This window comes from Dendrobium catenatum, unplaced genomic scaffold (genome assembly GCF_001605985.2).
Source record: "Dendrobium catenatum unplaced genomic scaffold, ASM160598v2 fragScaff_scaffold_993, whole genome shotgun sequence".
Taxonomy (NCBI): Eukaryota; Viridiplantae; Streptophyta; class Magnoliopsida; order Asparagales; family Orchidaceae; genus Dendrobium; species Dendrobium catenatum.
The window spans coordinates 1,104,793-1,119,898 of record NW_021319455.1 but is presented as its reverse complement, the minus strand read 5'-3'; the positions used below and the strand labels follow the sequence as shown (position 1 = coordinate 1,119,898).

Below are 15,106 nucleotides of genomic sequence, written 5' to 3'. Positions count from 1 at the left end.
GGATGCTTGAGTGTTATTCCGGTGTTTGTTTAAGGACTCATATTTTTAATTATGTTTTTAGGAAAAAAAAAATTTGTACCACTTTTCTTTATGTGAACAAACTCATGCCTGCTTTCTTTGTTTTAATGTCAAGACACCTTTTGTCGTAGGCATGTTTATTATCTTGTTAGAAATATTTGTATCTTTTACGTGTAGCACTTTTTTAATTATTTTATCTCAAGCGTACCTCACATGATTTCCTTACTAGGTTGAATTATCTCTTTACCCTTTCGTTTAATCGTATGGTTCCTTTTTTATCAATTATTTTTATATTGGGTAGACAAATAGGAATTTAAAAAGAACCATTTGAATTGAGTATTGAATTTTTCCTTAAAAAGGACCATTGTTGCTATCCTTTGTGTATACCCATGATCGCCTTTTCAGGTGTTTTGACAGGTAGCGACTTGGTCATGACGAGAGTCTTTCTTCTCAGGAACAGATACCTCAAAGAACTATCCCAACACTAGAGAGGAACTCGCCCAATGTTATCGATGGGCGCCACTCGCCCACATATGGCAAGGAGCTTGCCCTATGATGGGCGACCATGAAGTTCTTTGCGAAGCAAATGGATCGTTACTCGTCTCAATCAGATTCTTCTCCTCTGAGCCTACCAAACTTAGCCAGAGGAAAGCATCTATCTCAGGGGATCCCCACTCCATTCGGCCACCACTACCAACCTCAGAGACTCCTTACCCCCGCAAACACCACTGCTTGTCTTTCATGACAAGGCGACCTCGAGCTTCCTACGCCATTCACTGACCTAATCAAATGATTCTATGATGCAATCAAAATTTAGGAAAACTAAGATTGCAAATAACTATACGCCTTCCTTTCAAAATAACTTTAACAAATAAAATAGGATAAAACACTACTTATATGAGAACGGAAAACACATACAAACAAACACAATCTTAGAACATAAAAACACCTAAAAACTTTTCATTGATTGAGAAGAAAGATACAATGGAATGTTAACTTGTGGAGAGAAGAAATAGATTAGAAGTTCCGAGACTAAATAATAGAGGGGAAAGGGAAACGAGGCTAGCTCGCAAGCTAGAACAAAATCCGCAGGTTTTCTTTTCCAAAAATCACTAAATTTTCACTCTTAAAACATCCATAAACTCCTCTATAAATAGGATAGAAAAGGGAGGCCAAAAGCCATGCTCAACTGCCCACACTACCAACCAAAAAAGGCAGCATTTAAAGCACGTTTGGACCCCCACCCGAATAGCCACAGCAAGGGAACCGGGGTCCGAGACAGCCAAGAACAGGAACCGAACAGCCAGCAAGGGAACCGGGAAAGCAAGGAACGGGAACCAAACAGCCAGCAAGGGGAACCGAGAAAGTAGGGAGCAGAACCGAAGAGCCCAGAAAGGGAAACCGGGGAAAGCAGGTAGCAAAAGCAGAAATCGAACAACCCAGCAAAGGCTAGGGAGGGGGTGGCCATGCTTACACTTATGGGCTTGCCCGATTGTTGACTCTACCCTCCTATAATCATTCAAGAGGCGACGCATGTCCTAGATTAACATGCTGCATTGTATGGGTATTCTTGTAGCATGTATTTTTATTTTTCTCTATGTAATTTCCTGTAATCCTTTAAACTCTATAAACAAGGGTAATGAGGAACAGTTTGAGACTTTGTATCTTTGATATGTTCTGATTGAAATAGTGAAGATTCTACCAGCCAACTCTCCTCTCTACTCTTTCTATATTTTCCATTCTCACTAACAGGTTTTCAACTCACTGATAAGATTTGATGACCAAAACAGCACTCAACAATATTAAAAAATAGCTAATTTACTTTAAATATATCCAGAAATAGCACCAAGGGGCTGTAATTACCAATCTCCAAGCAAAGGAAGACAATATATAAGTTGACTCATTGTTCGAGAGGTGAATCATCTCTCCCACAATTTTGTTCTAGAGGTGAATCGTCTCTCCCACAATTCCTAACAGCCACTAGGAACCCAAAAACTCCCACAAAAATGGTTGTAGCAAATAAAATTAAAACATAAACCCTAACCCCCATAATTTCCCCTCTTAAATAGCTCAAAATCCTCTAATAAATGTCCCTTACATCTTTCCCAAAGAGTTCCTCCAAATCCTCTTCTCCTATAGGCGATAAAGGAGGTCATGGGCCCCACATGGGCACTTGCGTTGTTGCCCACCTTGGCAGCTATGTTGCCAACTGCTGCATCAATACTCTCATTCCAAAAAGTCACCTTGTCCTCATGGTGGAAAGAGGAAAATTGCTTCTGGATGTTATTGTAGGGCTCCCATGTCACCTCATACTCTAATTAATCATTCCACTTGATCAGCACCTCCTTGATCCCTTATCTCCTTTGTGCACCCCTTTCATCTCCACTGGTTCTAATAGCATCTCCATATCCTCTGACAGTGTGGCCGATAGTGCAGGCGAGGGTGTGTGGTTTCCAATGGCTTGTCTCAGTTGCAATACATGAAATACGAGATAGATGGCTACGGTCGATGACAACCTTAGGCGATGTGCTACTGCGTCAATGCGCTCCACTACCTCATAAGGTCCAAAGTAACGAGAAGGAGGCTTCTCATTCCTTCGTCAAGCCAAAGTCTTCTATCTGTACGGTTGGATCTTCAGATAAACCCTATCCCCTACCTCAAACTGCGTGTTTCTCTTGTGTCAATCTACCTGCTTTTTTATGATTTACTGTGCTCTCTATAAATGTTCCTTCAATTCTACTAAAATCCGATCACTTTCTCCCAAGTTCTGCTCCACTGATGATACTGGTGTGTTGCCATGCTCATAATTTATTAAATGAGGGGGATCCTTCCCATATATGATTAAATGTTGTATGGGCTGTTGTATGATATGAAGTTTTATAGCAATATTCCCCCCAGGCTAACCACTTAGCCCATATCTTTAGTGTTTCTGATACAAAGCAACAAAGATAAGTCTCCACACTGCAATTTATCACCTCCTTTTGGCCATCCATTTGAGGGTGGCATGCTGTGTTCCACTTCAAGATAATCTCTTACATCTTGAATAACTCTCTCCATAAGTGGCTCAAAAAGACCTTGTCCTGAACTCCTGATCGGACATAATGGCTTCAGGTATGCCATGTAAACGAACCACCTCTTTAATGAATGCGGCTGCCACCGACACCGCGGTGCATGGGTGACATAAGGGAATGAAATGAGCATATTTGCTCAATCTGTCTACCAACACTATGATCACATTGAACCCAACACTATGATCACATTGAACCCTTCCGATCTAGGTAGTCCTTCAATGAAGTCCATAATCACCTCTTCCCACATCTTCTCGGGTAATGTCCAAGGCTATAGAAGACCACCTGGAGCGATAGTCATGTATTTATCTCTGGCAAATATCACAATTTTCCACCAACTCCTCATCATCCTTCTGGATGCCCACTAAGTATAGCTCCACTACCAGTCTATGATGTATTCTGAACTCTTGAATATCTCCTAATAGTTGTGCCATAAAACTCCTGCAACAAGAGAGGGATGTGTGGCGTTGTCCTCGATAGCACAAACCATCCCTGGTATAGCAGCTTCTAACCCATCAAAGAGTAACTAGGATGGCTATCCTTGTCATGTAGTAAGTGTTTCCGATCTTATTCAGCTCTTCATCTTGCTCGCTCTCACGCTTCAAGGCCTCCCAATCCACCACCATGGGAATAGATAGAGTTATAACCCGAGGGTCTTCACTACGCCTAGAGAGAGCACCTGTAGCTTTATTTTTCAGCCCAGGCTTGTACTAAATCTCGAAGGCATAACCCAACAACTTGGAAAGCCACCGCTGATGCTCCTTTGTAACCATCCTTTGCTCTAACAGGAACTTAAACTCCTTTGGTCTGTTCTGACTATGAAGTGTCATCCCAATAGGTAAGGTTGTCATCTATTGCCAACACTATCACCATTAACTCCCTTTCATATATTGATTTCAGCCGCACCCTAGCGGTCAATACTTGGCTGAAAAGCTATAGGCCTCTATGTAATGCCTAGAATCAAATTTAGAAGAATTATGTATTTTATCTTTTTATAAATATATCAGAGCTTCTATAAATCATCAATATAAATAATAACCAGCGAAAGCAACCAACAATTACATACCTCAAAATATTGCATTATATACATCCCCCCAAAGCGAGTTATGGAGCATAGATTGCGGCGTGATACTAATGTTTCTCAAAATCAATTTGGATTCATGCCGGGTAGGTCGACTATGAAAGCCATACATTTATTAAGAGGTTTGATGGAGAAATATAGAGAAAATAAGGAGGATCTACATATGATATTTATTGATTTAGAAAAAGCATATGATAAAGTTCCAAGAGAAGTGCTATGGAGAGTTCTTAGAAAGAAAGGAGTCAATAATGTTATATTCAAATCATTAAAGATATGTATGCAGAGCTATTACTTGTGTTCAAACACAAGGTGGATTGTCCAAGTATTTCCATTTCGGTTGGGTTTACATCAAGGATCAGCCTTAAGCCCATATCTTTTTGCTTTAGTCATGGATGTTCTCACTAGACATTTGCAAGAGGATGTACCTTGGTGTATGCTTTTTGCTGATGATATTCTTCTTGTTGATAAGACTAGAGAGGGAGTTGAAGGTAAACTTGAGTTATGGAGGTCAACCTTAGAGTCTAAAGGTTTTTCTTGAGTAGATCTAAAACGGAGTATATGGAGTGTAATTTTAGTAGTAATAGACCTAGTGATGGGATTGTGACTTTGGACGATCAAGTCATTAATAAGAGTACACGTTTTACGATATCTTGGATCTATTGTTCAGAGTGATGGTGAAATAGATGGGGATATTCAATCAACAGAATTCAAATAAGGATAAAGACGAATGAGCATATTAACGTGGAAACGGTTGGAGTAGCTCCAGTGTAGAAGATAAGATTAGAGAGAGTCGCCTTAGATGGTTTTGGTCACATAAAACGGCGGCTTCCGATGACCCGGTTAGGAGAGTAGAGGTATTAGATTTTGACTTATGTTAGAAACGGTAGGGGTAAGTGACCTACAAAAGACATTGGTTAGAAAATATTAGGAATGACCTTTCTTTATTAGATTTAAACAAGAATTTGACTTTTAATAGGACACAATGGAGAAAAAGGATTCATGTAGCCGACCCCACGTAGTGGGATAAAGGATTGATGTTGTTGTTATTGTTGTTGTTGTTGTATACATTCTCCCAAAATCAATTTATAATATTCAGGAGATCAGTACAATCACTAATATATCACAATCTCATAAATACAAAAGAATAAAAAAAATGCAGAACAAAATCTAAATAAAACTCGAGGATCTCTATCAACCTCACTCCAATTGATCATGACCCATTCCATAATCTGAAATCATAAAAATTCATATAATGAGCTAAAAAATCAAGCAGAAAATCAAAACTCTATCATTATTTTCAATACAAGGTAATATAATGAATATGTATGTTTCAGTTCTAGTCAATATCAATCATCAGTTTACATAAACAATAATAATTTTAAAAAATTAATAATAAAATTAATATGTTCAGTGAAGTCAAAAGACACACGATAAAGAGTATTATCACCTAACGAATCATATTAGTATGTTGTATCAATATTAATGCCAGTATGAGTTATCAATCTGTAAATCAGTTTAATATAATATCAAGTAAATATCATCATGAGTATAATTATGAAAAGCAAGACATGACATTTAGTTTTTAATATGATATTTTCTTCTATACATCCATTATATTCATAGCTCTTAATCTGTCAATTTTCACAGGTGGCTTTTAATAATCATTTAAGAGATGTTACCCTCTACCCGAAGTTGAGCATTTTGAGTGAAATTAACATTTTGAGAACGCTGAAACTCACCTCTTCCAGAGACAACAACCTTGAAGCAAAGATTTTACTGGCAGAAATTACAAGATGTTTTAAGGATTTCCACTAGAGAGCCGGGGTGAAAAGAAAGGCCTTCCAAAGAGTACAGAAAGCGTTAAACCACCAATAGTTTAAAAGAGAGTTTCCAAAAAGAAATGTCGAAGTCCTTTTAATCTTGCAAAGATGAATTAAGATGTTAGGAGAAAAAAAATACCAAGACGCCCCGTCACTTTAGGTCAAGTACAGAGCTTCGAGGCAAAATTTGCAATTTTTTTTAGGATTGTGGTCAAAGAGGAATGTATTAGCCATACTCTTATCTTTTTAAAAGCTATTTTTGAAGGGAAGAGAGCATACTATAAGCAGTCAATGAATCAGCTTGGCTGATTAATTGTAATGGGTCTGTAAAGATTATTAGTGCAGCACTCTGCAATGATACAAGATAGATCTTCCATGTTTGTCTTAAACTAGAGTTAGAATTGATATAGTCACATAACTAATTGATGACCGAAAGGAACATATGTAATAAAGGAAGAAGTCTTTTTAAAAAAGATTAGGGGAAAGCCAATAATGTAGTGCTCAACTTGCTGCTGCTATTGCTTTACCACATGTGGGAAAATCTTCCATCCATTAATCAGAAAATCAAGTAACTACAGGAAGTTTTGGGTGAAATTAAAGACAAATCTACTGTTTCCATTAATCAGAAAATCAGGTAACCACAGGAAGTTTTGGGTGAAATTAAAGACAAATCTACTTTAAACAGTAGATCAGAGGAAAAAAACACAGCAGAACACCGAATGGGCTAAGGATTACTACTGTTTATAGTTATAGAAACTTGAAAACAGAGGGATAGTCTTTTACAACAGGAAATCTAACTGGAGGCACCATTGTTTTGATTCATAGATCATAAGAGATCCGATAAAAGAAATTCTCACATCCTTTAGCATCCATTTTAGCCTATCATTTCTAGCTTACGACATTACAATAAGAGGTCAGCTGTTTAGCAACAATACTCATTTGCCACTATAACTATTTCAGTGTCTTATCATAGCTATTGTTAGATTAAGTTTTTGTTTGGGATAGCTTTTTCATTGCTTTCTAAAACAGTTTTTAGGTAAAAAAGTGCTAATTCAAGAAATTTTTAACTAAAACACTGTTTTAGAAAGCATTAAGAAAGCTGTCTCAAACAAATCCGAAATGTTTAAACATCAATTTATGTTTATGTAAAACTGCTTTTTTGTTACAATTAATATCCTGTTTGGAATTTCCTAACACACACAAGTATAGAAGTATCCCATGCCTCCTTCCACCAAAGATTATCTTTTTTTGTCATCAAGACTTCAAATCACATTTATGCTAATGGCACAATGATTGTTGATATCTTGAATTACATAATTAGGATGAATGCTTCAAGAAATTATTTTGTCGTATGCCCTTTTGTTCAACTAATTAAGATGCGGATTTCACCATATTTCAAGTTATAATGATATCTGAATATATTTGTGTTTTTATTTGAATTCTTTGTATATTATGTATCTGTGTAATATTATTGTGCATTGCAAATGAAACTTGAAGTATTGATTCTTGCTTTTTGAATTCTCTGTACATCATGTATATATTAAAGAGAGAGACAAAGCCTACCATCCTTTCCATGGGATTTCTTTTATGAAAATATAGCTGAAAAATGAGTGAAAAAATATATATTGATGTAAAAATATCAAGTGATCTCAACTATAAATTTAACTTTTTGAGTTAAAAGTGAATTTAATCACTAATTATGAGGTTCAACGTTGATTCCCTTCTGAATTACACCACCTAGCAAGAGATATCATAGTTGATTTTTTAGCTATGATTGAGAGGTTCATAAATTTATGGTCCCTGTGAGTCTTAGCCTTTTCATTACGGTTGAGCAAGGTTCAATTCTCAATGATGCTTTTATTGCATGATATTTATTGATATTTTTATTTTAGGATGAGTGATGACTAATGTGGAAAGCTCTTTTGTGAGAGGAAGGTTTCAAGACATAAGAGGCTTTATGTTTAGTCCTCTATCAAATAGCTAAAAATAAATAAAATTAGTGCAGAAATATCATATGGTTGCCCCACATCCTTAAGTTTAAGCTTTAAGCCTGAATATAAGTTTGAGTGCTAGTATATCTCCTAAATTTGGCCTATGTTTTGTTCATTCTCTTGACAAATTGTATCAGAGTTGATCATGTATGCATTTTGCGACACATGAATTTTGGCACCCCCACTATTGTTGAGCAAAGTCAAGAGCTGGTGATTTCCATGATAAAACCTCGTGGTTGAGTGGACTCTTAGTGCATGATGCTTCCATTCGAGGGGGAGTGATGACCAAAGTAGAAAGCTTACTTGAGGGAAGATTGTTAAGGTCCATGAATATTTTTGAGTTTAGTCTCACATGGACTTAAAAATTAATTTGGTGCAAAAATATCAAATAATTGACCATCGGCAATTACCTTAATCTTTTGCGTTGAATATGAGTTAGACATTGATGTACAACTTTGGTTCATCCTCACTAGCACATGACATCCTTAAATACTAAGGAACATGTAAAAATAGATGCATATATGTACATAAGGGTGTCAAAACGAACTAATGGGTCAAGTTTATGTTCGACTTGAAATTGATTCAACTTGAATCCCTTCAACTCGAAACGACCCATTTAATAAATTGGTACAAAATGTGGACATGAACAAAACTCGCTAACAACCTTAATAACTCAAAACTAACACGTTAACCCATTTTGATTATTTTTTTTACAATATGTTAATTGATTTAAAAAAAAAGGAGATCATACTAGTAAGCAAATTTAAAGAAATAAATTTAATAAATTGGTCAAAAATATGGACATGAACAAAACTCGCTGACAATCCAAATAACTCAAACCTAACACGTTAACCCATTTTGATTATTATTTTTATAATATGTTAATTGATTAAAAAAATAAGTAGATCATACTAATAAGCAAACGAATTTAAGGAAATAAATTTAACGTGTGACCTTAGGGTCAAAATTGGGTTCGTGAGCCAACTTGAATCTGATCTATTTATTAAAACGGGTCAACTTTTTGGATCCAAATCCGATCCATCTATTCAATAGGTCAACCGAAGCTTATTTTTTATGTCTGGTCCAGGTTGGGTTGTTGGGTTGTGTCATTCATTGACACCATTATATATTGTACATTATGGATGCAAATCTAAATGCTTAAAAAGTAAATGTATACGCTCCCAAATCTAAATGCTTAAAAAGTAAATGTATACGCTCCAACTAAACCTACATTGTAATATATATTTTGTTTTTTTATTATTTTTATATGCCATCCAAACTATATGTAAGCATCCACATCACCATTGCACAAGAATCCATAAAATTCTAAATTTTTTTGGAATTCCATTTGGGGAAGCATAACATTACTCATTTATAATATATGCAAACAGTCATGTATTTATGTGTATGCTATTAATTAAATTTCTAGCCAGTTCAATTAGACCTGCACCTAGCCTTATAGAAATTTCATTTGTGTTGTGTTAAGAATTAGACGAGACTTAATTCAAATCACAGATAGTAAATAAAATAGAAAAAAATAAAAACACAAACATACTAAGAATTTTATACATATTTGCTTGATTAATATCTGCTTCATGTTGCCACTGCTATCAATTTTACTATGATAATGATGGAGTTTAATGAATTTCTCAACTCTAATATCTCATATATCAAACCATTTAAGTGATATAGGTTTCGTTTGGGATGGTTTTCTGATTGCTTCTTAAAGCAACTTTCTAGCTTACAAAATTTAATTTTTTAATGAAAATCTGCTTTAAGAAACAGTAAGAAAACCATTCGTTTATAATGAAAATCTGCTTTAAGAAACAGTAAGAAAACCATCCCAAACGAAGCCATAATACCCTTCTTAGCGAAAGAACTTGCAAATACAAGATATCAACGGAATAACCTGTAAAGATTAGTAATCTTTAGAAGGCTCACCCCCAAATATCCCACCTGAGAGGAGGCTTCATTTGGGGCAGCTTTCTTACTGCTTTTTAAAAGCACTTTTATGATACAAAAATGAACGCCGTCCCAAACAAAGCCTTATTTTCAACCATCATTCTGACTTTATTGCAAATATCGATCCACCGACTACTTACTAAATTTGCATAAAATATTTTTTCATAACCTGTTCAATTTTGAATTTTTGAGCTCGATCCGAACCAACAAGTGACCTAATTTTTTTCCCAACACACTCAACCTTTGATTAAGATTAAGAGCCTTCCACTCCAAGAAAGAAGATTCCTCACAAAAGGATCATAAGTTTCTTCCATAAACCAAAAACCAGATACCAGAAATCAGTGGTTTCATAAACCAGGCTTTGAAATTGTGACTTTATTTACTTATTGACTCAGCATCCATCTTAATTTTATTATTATGGTGATGTCTTCATTGCTGTATTTATGTTTGTTTATTGTATCAGCTTCTCACATGATTTTGACCTGCCATGATCTTACAGCTGATAGTGATATCATTGAATTTCCTTTTTTAATGTGATTAGTTTATCCTGATTTCGTGTAATTATTGATTAATCTTGTCTTAAGTGATGATTATTTTATTAATTATGACTTTTTTAAACATTTTTATTGAAGGATAAGACGTGATTGGTAACCACCACTTCAAACAATATGCTCCTTTTGTGACATTTACATCTAAATTATTCAGAAGAAGTCAATTTTGAGAAGTCATTCATCTTTCAATCTTCTTAATATGTCAAAAAAAGTTATGATGATGATCAGCATTATTGTTATTATTATTATTTGATGATGTTGATAGATTCAGTGGCTGTCCTGGTAATTATGTGCAACATTAAGGTTAATTATTATTATGGCTATTTGGAGATAGCATTTCTATTATGTTGTGAGCTTAGATTTGTTGGGTAGGTTGCTATAATTAGGCCAACATTTAGTGGTTTTCTTGTATTAAGTAGTTATTAATATTTAATTAGCTTAAATATATATATATATTTTAAGATTCAATGTTATGGTATTATTTTAACTATATTTGGGTTTAACATAATTCCTATTTTTATTATGAATTATTGGATGTTGGATTATTCGATGATGTTGATGAAGAGTTTATTGTCTCGGGAAATCGCACACGTAAATAAATATGTTGAGAGCAACGTATATGAGACACAAGATTAAGGTTTCGTTTGAGACAACTTTCTTACTGCCGTTAAAATAGCTTTCTAGCACAAAAATTTCTTGCTGAAAAGTTGATTTAGAAAATATTAAGAAAGCAGTTCCAAACGAAGCCTAAGATTTATAATAGGTGTTCATAACCCAAATTAAAGAAGGTGCTAATATAATTAGTAGATATGAATTATGGAAGATGTCTTTTGTGATGAAAGTTGGGAGTCTTGATATGTATGAATTATTATCTGGCGTGGGGAGCAATAAATTAGGTCAGCGATAAATGCGTGAAAATATATTGAAATTAAGGTTTTGTTTGGGACGGCTTTCTTACTATTTCTTAAAGCAACTTTTTAGTATAAAAATTTTAATTTTTATATTAAAAAGTTGCTTTAAGAAGCAGTAAAAAAGCCGTCCCAAACGAAGCCTAAATTTTATTAAGGTATTTTGATAAGTGTTGTATGAGGATTGGCTTTTTGTTTTCTTAATAATTATATTTGTAAATGTTTGATAGTTAAATTATATTATTTAATAATTTAGTCGTATTTGAAGGTACATGTGACTAATAAAATTAATGATATGTATAAAAAAATAGCCTCATTTAAGATAAAGTGTGCCAAGATGTCTTAATACAAAAAAATTATGACTTTGAAAGCCTATGAAAATAAATATATTTATTTTGAAATTTTACAACAAAATGTAACCTTTTTTTTTCAATAAAAATGCTAGGAATAATTATGGATCTAACAATAATCATATAAAAGAGAAAAAAATATATTCATATGATATTAGAGAAATTATTATGTGCGGAGACCGAATGGCGAGAACAATCCTAATTTGCTGCATTATGGTCATTTTGCCGCGCTTTTGCAAATGCTAGCAAAAGGACAATAAATATGCTATTATGAATGCACTTTTGCTGAGTATTTATAGCGCTTTTATAAAATGACAAGAAAAACACAATAAATATCCTACTAATTGAATATTTGATACATTTTTGCTATCATTTTGTAAAATTGCGGTAAATATTCAGCAAAAGTGCATTCATGATTATGTATTTGTAAAAGTGTAGCAAAAGAATAATAAAAGCGCATCAAATTTGAACGGTTATCACCGTCTATGATATTAATGGTAAAAAAATAACAAGATTTTTAACAAGCAAATGTGTTTCACATTGAAGAACAAAATATAAAAAGTACACACAAAAATCATTCTGAGATTGGCTGTAAAGTTAGCTCAACTTGCCTTCCCTCCTTCCTCTTTAGCAGTAGAAGAGCTATCAAAATGGGATGGAATCGTGGAAGTGTGCGGGCAGGCAAGCGCGCGTGCGCAATGGTTGTCATTGGCGAGCGTGTGCTTAAGTGCGGAGTGTACTCGCAAGTGCATATCAGTAACAATGTGCCCATGCGAGGGCAAATTATTGGGTTCGGATGCCGGATATTTTTGGAGTCCAATAAAAATATGTCATATCACCTATTACTTGGTACTGAGCAGTACCAAGCAGTAACGAGTTTGGTACTGCTCAGTCCCGAGCTTAGTACTGCTCGGTACTTAGTACTTCACAATACCGAGCTCAGTACTGCTCAGTACTGTGAATACCGAACGTAAGCCGTGTCAGGTGTCCGAACCCAATAACTCGAGCAATCAAGCAGTACCAAGCAGTTCATATTATTTAAATTACTAAGTTGCTTTGCTTGATTGCTCGAGTTCGTTTGGAAAGATAAAGCATTACTCGATTTTAAGTTTGATTTCTTAATTTTAAATTAGTTTTTTTTTTTAATTTTTTGAGAATTAAGTTTTAATATATTTTAAGTTAATTGAGTTGCTCGACAAGTTTACAAGTTGAGCTCAAGCTTGAGCTCATATGATATATGTGCTCAAGCTCGAATCCCTGATTTCACAATCTTTACTCGTGAGCTCATTAATGAATTGAGTTCGAGCAGTGGTGTCAATATTTGAGCCGACCCGAAAACCCGACTCGAACTCGACTCAAAAATTTCAGGTTCGGGTTGACCCAAATCGGGTTGGGTTCGGGTTCAGGATTTCGACCAGTTTGTAAAATCGGGTTAGTTTCGGGTTGACTCGGAAACCCGATTCGACCTGTTTGTAAAACAGTCCCGCTCAATCGAGTCCTCCGTTGCAATCATTGATGTCAGCCCGCCATCCACTTTCCGCCTCAGGCCTAAGCTGCTAACGCCAATCAGTCGGGCGGGTTGGGTTGACCAGAACCTGAAGCGGGTCAGGTTCGGGTCCGAAAAATCGACCCGTTTTCAAAAAATGGGTCGGGTTCGGGTTGACCCGAATAATGCTGGGTCAGTTCGGGTTCGACCCGAACCCGACCCGTGACCCGAAATTTACACCCCGTACGTTCGAGCTTATTCACGGGCCGACTCGGCACACATACATCCCTATCTTTGTGCACAAACACGAGGTATCAAGAGGTCGTGTCAATGCATGTGGGTCTTCCTTTTGTGCGCATGGGCAACTCGGCTAAGGGCATCTCCAACCGAAAAAATTATTTTTCACTCCAAAATACAATAAAACTCCAAAATGTAGTAAAACTCCAAAATGCAGTACTTGCCTCCAATCGAACTTCATTTTCTAACATTTAAAAAAAAAAGAATATTCCTAGTAAATCTGAAAAAGATTTGTGAATCAAAACGGTAAGGCTATGTTTGGGACAATATTTTGCTACTATTTTCTTACTGATTAAAAAAAAAATTATTAAAGAACTGCTTTTGAATATTTGCTGAAGGAAGCTCAAGTCCTTTTTTTTTCCTTAACTTTGTCGATGTAACTTTTAAATTCTTATATTTTAAACTAAATATTTGGATTTTTTTTTTCATTTTTTGAGTTTGAATAATTGTAATTTTATATTCAGAAAAAATAATAGTTGATACGTCCTCAAAAAATTATCTTGATCGGGCTCAAAGTCTCAATGTAAAATCAAGTTGGAAACTTCCGAAATTAAAATTGGCACCATCCGAACTCCGATTTCAGCAAACTTATAGTCAAACTGAACGTCTTGGAAATACAAACCCAACGACGGCAAATTCGACTCAATCCGAGCCCAAATGAGTCCAATCAAGGACCCAAAGCGCTGTTGGAAGGTTCAAACCACAATTTGGGTTACCAAACCATTTCCAAACATGACGTGCTTATAGTCGAATCGAGCATCTCGATGAGACGAATCCAATGAGCCAAAGATCGCCAAATTACGACATTATTAAGGCCTTCAAATGTTTGAGAATGGTGCATGATCAAGGGATTCAATATCGGTCGTTTATCCAACCACTCCCCATTTACCCTTGATCTCTTACCTATTTACGGGCCATGCCACTCTAGAAATTTATAAATAAACCCCTCATTTCTCTTGAAAACGGAGGGAAGCAAGAAGAGAAGAAGAGAAGGAAGAGAAGGAAGAAGCACCTCCTCGGCCACCGTCTGAGATCCGCTGGACCACCACTTAAGGCCATCACCTCCGCCGGACCACCGCCTGACATCGTTGCTCTGCCGGACCATAACCTGAGACCCTCACCTTCGCCGGACCACCACTTGAGACCCTTACCACTGCCTGACATCATTGCTCCACCGGACCACCGCCTGACATTGTTGCTCTACCGGACCACCGCCTGACATTGTTGCTCTGCCGGACCACCGCCTGACATCGTTGCTTCGCCGGACCATAACCTGAGGCCCTCACCTTCGCCGGACCACCACTTGAGTCCCTTACCTCCGCCGTGCCACTGCCTGATATTGTTGCTCCGCCAGACCACCACCTGAGGTCCTGAACTCCGCCAGACAACCACTTGAGGCCCTCACTTCCGCCGGACCACCGCCTGGCATCGTTACTCTGCCGGACCACCACCTGAGGCTCTCACCTTTGCCGGAACACCACTTGAGGCCCTCACCTCCGCCGGACCACCGCCTGACATCATTGCTCCGCCGGAACACCACCTGAGGCCCTAAGCCTTCGTCGGATCACCACTTG

General features: G+C 36.4%; 1 protein-coding gene across 4 annotated transcripts in view; it reads left to right on the top strand.

Annotated features, from left to right (window-relative positions):
* Positions 1 to 10,836, top strand: part of LOC110100028 (zinc finger CCCH domain-containing protein 15) — a 31,239-nt gene extending 20,403 nt beyond the window's left edge. The window contains exon 3 of one of the 4 annotated variants that reach the window (XM_020827393.2): positions 10,573 to 10,836. The gene's annotated coding sequence lies outside the window, so the exon portion shown is untranslated. Of the gene's footprint in view, positions 1 to 423; positions 4,246 to 5,814; positions 6,478 to 10,572 lie in introns of those variants that run through there. The other 3 variants (XM_020827394.2, XM_020827396.2, XM_020827395.2) reach the window with 3 other exon arrangements.
* Positions 10,837 to 15,106: the final 4,270 nt, after the last annotated feature.